This window comes from Podarcis vaucheri (genome assembly GCF_965113315.1).
Source record: "Podarcis vaucheri genome assembly, chromosome: 6".
Taxonomy (NCBI): Eukaryota; Metazoa; Chordata; class Lepidosauria; order Squamata; family Lacertidae; genus Podarcis; species Podarcis vaucheri.
In genome coordinates this window covers 39,643,189-39,648,409 of record NC_138764.1, presented here as the reverse complement: position 1 = coordinate 39,648,409, position 5,221 = coordinate 39,643,189, and the positions used below count along the sequence as shown (strand labels likewise).

At 40.5% G+C, this 5,221-nt stretch overlaps 1 long non-coding RNA gene across 1 annotated transcript; it reads right to left on the bottom strand.

Moving 5' to 3' along the window:
• Positions 1 to 315: 315 nt before the first annotated feature.
• LOC309534682 lies at positions 316 to 1,618 on the bottom strand. Its single transcript, XR_014220836.1, has 3 exons — positions 1,467 to 1,618; positions 548 to 565; positions 316 to 429 (listed from the first exon to the last, which is right to left on the bottom strand). It is a non-coding gene; the product is annotated as an uncharacterized lncRNA (long non-coding RNA).
• Positions 1,619 to 5,221: the final 3,603 nt, after the last annotated feature.

Below are 5,221 nucleotides of genomic sequence, written 5' to 3'. Positions count from 1 at the left end.
TTTGAGAACAATTGAATTGATGCCACAATAAAATTATTGTGCATCTGAAATTACATCCTATTGTCTTTTTGACCACTAAGCAGAATAAATCATTCAAGCCTGAGTTTGGCTTGAGCTGACTGAGAATTGCCTGGTAATGTGCGAAAAGGAATTTCGCTCATCGCATAAATAATAATACTGTTAGGTAAGGTCTATGCAAGTTGCATGACAAAATTGAATTATTTTCCCCTCAACTTTAAAAACTCACAGAGAAAGTTAGCTTTCAAGACTGAAAAAGTTCCCTTACCTGTAGAACTTTACGGTCTGGTGCAATTTGGCCAATGGCAATTTTACATTTTAATTTCAGTCCAGAGCTTCCTGCACCTTTTCCTGGGAGTCTGATTGTATTTTGAAATTCGACTGCATATGTGGCAACATCACCTTCAGTTTCTGGAGGGAGGGAAATCCAAAGAAATATTATAGGCAACATGTGAAAAATATCACGTCAAATATTTCTAAAACTGCCAAAAAGCTTTCAAAATTGCGTACTTCTTTTTTAGATACTTACGTTTTTGTTGCTGACAACCTGAAAGATAAAAAAATAAAGTTAAAACAGAGGAAATGCATTTGTTCCATGAATATTTGTACTTCATGTTTTTTTGGGAATACATAGGCATGAAATCTTTGTAATCTGCTTAGAGTTAAGCTTGTTTACAGTTAAGCATCTTACAAATTGTGCCAAAAAAGAGGTGTTTTTTTTTTAAAAAAATGTTGTTTTAGTCATGCAAACCTTTTAGGTATTTTCCATTTACTGATAAGAATTTTAAGTTCACACTCAGTCACACTCAGAGAAGACCAGACACATTGAAATTAGTGGATGTGACTAAGGTACTGTACTTTTCTGTGTATAAGACTAGGTTTTTTTCCTTTAAAATTATGTTAAGAAAAGGGGGGGTCACCTTATACATGGGGCAATTTCCTCCCATTTTCTTAATTTGGAGTCCCCCAAAATAGGGGGCGTCTTATACACAGGGGTGTCTTATATTCGGAAAAATACATTATATCCATTGATTTTAATAGGTCTGCTCTGAGAAAGACTTAACTGAATACCACCCACTGATTTCAATGGGTCTGAGTTGGAATGAGCCAAAATGAACCACATCCCATTATTTGCTGTAATAGAGAGCTATGAAACAAGCACGGTACAGTGGTACCTCAGGTTAAGAACTTAATTCGTTCTGGAGGTCCGTTCTTAACCTGAAACTACTTTAGCTAATGGGGCCTCCTGTTGCCGCTGCGCCGTCGTCGTGCGATTTCTGTTCTCATCCGGAAGCAAAGTACTTAACTCGAGGTACTATTTATGGGTTAGTGGAATCTGTAACCCGAAGTGTCTGTAAACCGACGTACCACTGTACTGTTTTACATTTGAAATTTCTATAACACTTCCCCCCCAGCATTTCTGATAGATAGTACCTATCTATACTTACCCACAAGGGTCAATGCCAGTGCTAGAATTAAGGCCTTCATCATGGATGAGGAAGGTACAGCTGAATGGGTTGCTGCCACTTTTATAGTGAGGGATATTCGGTCACGTGATTATCTTGGACATCTTTTTTGATGAACCAGCATATTTTGGGTACATTATTGATTGACCTAGCAAACAAACATTGCTTGGGTCAGAAAGAGATATTACAAAACCATGGCAGGACTTTGCTCAAATATATGTTTGATGTAAACTAAGAAAGCAAAATTCTAATAAATTATAGTTATGGGAAATAAAATGGTACAGATTTAATAAAAACAGTCACATCTAAACTTAAAAAAGGAGAGGGGTGGGTTCAAAGCTATCTGTTTTGCTAGACTGATGTTAGTGCATATCATCAAATATGTTCCTTGGAAGATGCCCAGAGTAGCTGAGGCAACCTAGTAAGATGGCTAGGGCATAAGAAATTTATGATTATGATTAAAAATATTCCTGTATCTACACATGCCAAGTTTAAAGTTCAGTAACTTAAATAAAGTGTAATACTGGGGTGTGTGTGTGTTGTGTGTGTGTGGGTGCTTTTTGTATATGTCAGAAATTAAGAACTTCAAATAATTCTGAGAGTTATTATTCATTACGTAGGAAGATGCCTTATACCGTAACAGCTGCTTATTGAGCTGAGAAGCAGTAAGAGAAGAAAGTTTCTCCAGCTGCTGATTGATTTAGAATATGAATGGAAGCCCACTGGGTTTCTGAAGCCCTTGTGTCTGAACTTGAGCTTCTATTTATTGGAGGGTCTATCCAGCAGCTGCCTCTCCTCTGTAATGATATTATTACATTTACTCAGAGTTGTGTCACTTATCTACAGGAATAATGAAGGCGGTTATTGCCGTGCAAGTTCACCTGAATTCTGCTGAGCGTGTGAACCAGTCAGCTATGCAAAATAAAAAGGAAGCACATTTGCAGTGTATTATCAAGAGTGCCATTCAGCTTCGCAACAGCTCTGCTCTGAAAGCATGAAAATTGCACGGATTGTTCAAAGATGGAGCTGCTAGAGTGCCTCGTTGCTGGAGGTGAATGAGTGGACAGTGAAGGAAGGAAGTATAAAGAACATGAGGGGAAGATGCGAAAACATGGAGTAAAACTTTGGGAAGCATCTAAAAATCAATAATTATAATTTGGATTATAATTTGGTCTTTTTTATTTTAGTTTTTTATTTTAATTGGATTATGATTGGATATATTAATTGGATGTTTTTTTATTGGAAAATTAATAAAAATGATTTGAAATAAAAATAAAACATGCGTAGGCAAACTAAGGCCCGGGGGCCAGATCCAGCCCAATCACCTTCTAAATCCAGCCCGCAGGCGGTCTGGGAATCAGCGTGTTTCTACATAAGTAAAATGTGTGCTTTTATTTAAAATGCATCTCCGGGTTATTTGTGGGGCATAGGAATTCGTTCATTCTCCCCCCCCAATATAGTCCAGCCCCCCACAAGGTCTGAGGGACTGTGGACCGGCCCCCTGCTGAAAAAAATTGCTGTCCCCTGATCTAAAAGTAGTTAACTGTGATACCCTTCTTAGATTTATGGTGATAAGCATCCCTTCAACTGGGGATGGGAACAGGGATAGACAAATGTCCCATGATGTGTCTCATTCCTCTCTGCTACTACGATTGAGTACTGCTCTGTGTGGTGTTCACAGTGTGGCTTGGAGCTCCAGGCACTCCCTCTATTTTGCTCCCGACATGATTCTCCCACACCAAGATATGCAAAATGTGAGCGCCTACCAACTCCATGCCCTATGGCGTTGTTAATGCAGTGCTTCTCTTCCCATGTTCTTGCTGCACCCTTTGGCTGCTTGTCAGAGGAGAGTTCCTCCCTGGGTAGGACTTGAACCCTTGTCCTTGGAGGGCTGTGTGCACCTTGCACATGGAGTTGGGGGCTCTGTTATGTGCCTCGAAAACCATCCTTGTGAGTAGCACGAGGGGATTTGAACCCATGTCTATCAGTATGCCTGGGGACTTGCAGTACAGAAGTTGTTCCTGGATGTACCACTGGGACTGATGGAGGTTTAGCATTGTCTTGCATGTTATGTGTGTGGTGATGCAAGGGAAGATGTGCTTACTGTAACGAGCTCATTGGCTGCTTCTGTCTGAGGTTTCACTGTCAGCACAGTCTCTGATTGGTGGGCACTGGCAGAGTTTCCAGGGACTGTGCTTCTTGTCATTTCCCCACCATTTTGGAATGTTCTCAGATATCGTGGCTTCTCCATTGGATATGGCGGCTTCTCCAACCCTGCAGCAGGGCTATATATCCCACCATGTAATAATAAGTATAGAACTGCTCAGTCAAGGAACTATTATAATGATAATACATAAGTAATTCACAATTTATTTATTTTTAAAAACGCTTGGAGGACAAAAATGAAGCATGGTTGCTCATGAATTTATCAAAGAAAGAAGGTAGAACTTCACGGTGCTACTGTTTAAAAAACAACTCAACCACAATGCACCCAATATGTGAACACAATTGCCCATAATTTCAACACATGAAGGTGAGAGTAAAATAATACATGATGCCTGTATATGCTTATGAGGGTTGTGGTGCAACACAGGTGGATGATTTGGATTTACAAAGTGCTTTCTCCATAAATGAAACATGAATAAACCTGATGAGAATGATCCCTTCTACTATTGTTGTCCTTCCATAGCATATTCTTCTCTCGTAACAGGAGTCTTATTATCTGTTGCTGGATTGCCACCAAGAGCCCCGAAGTCTCCATGTTTTATATTCACATTGTTAAATTATGGTGCAGTGAGACCATTTTCATACTGTTCATATAATGCCAAACAACAAAGCAGGGATTAGGAAAATAACTCTCAAACAAAGAAACAAAATGCTTGCATGGATGCAGATAGTTAAGCACTGAGAGTTTATTTATCCTGTTTCTAAAGAAGGGTTAAAATATTGTCTGTTTTTCATTCACTGTTCCCAGGGCTTATAAAATTCTAATCTCATTGCTTTTGTGGATTAGGATAGGCCCTATCATGAGGCAATGTGAAGCAGCACCTCAGGCAGCAGGTACTGAGAGACGGGGAGTGGGCAGACCATTGTGTGCTACATAGCCTTCCCTGAACCCTCTAAGATTCTTTCTCCTTTATTAGGAGACAGATGGGGAATCCTACCCTGTTGGTTCTCCTCGACCTTCCAGTGCTTTTGACCATGGGGTTCTTCTGGAGGGACTGAAGGAGGTAGAGTTGGAGCTACTGTATTCCAGTGGTTCTGTTCCTACCTGCTGGATTGCTACTGGAAAATAGTATTAGGAGATTGTTGCTCAGCTACATGGCTTTTGGGCTGTGTGGTCCGCAAAGGGTCCATTCCGTCTCCTATGCAGTTTAACATCTATATGAAACCACTGGGAGCTCTCATTCAGAGGTTTGGAGTACAGTGTCATCAGTATGTTGAGAGCATGCATTCCCATGTCTCCATTCCATCTGAATCAGGAGGTGCTGTGAAGGTGTTGGACAGGTGTCTGGAGGCAGCGATGGACTGTATGGGGGCCAATAAACTGAAGAGGAATCATCATGATAGCCACGGGGCTATGCCAGCATATCATTCTGACACACAAAGCAGGCCATATGGTAGCCCTGGTGCTGAACAAGGAGTTGTTAGTAGTTGTGGAGGTAGGAATGTCCCCATTCCTAGATCATTTTCTGGTGAAATTTAGATGGATCTAAATCTCTCTGGAAGGGACATGG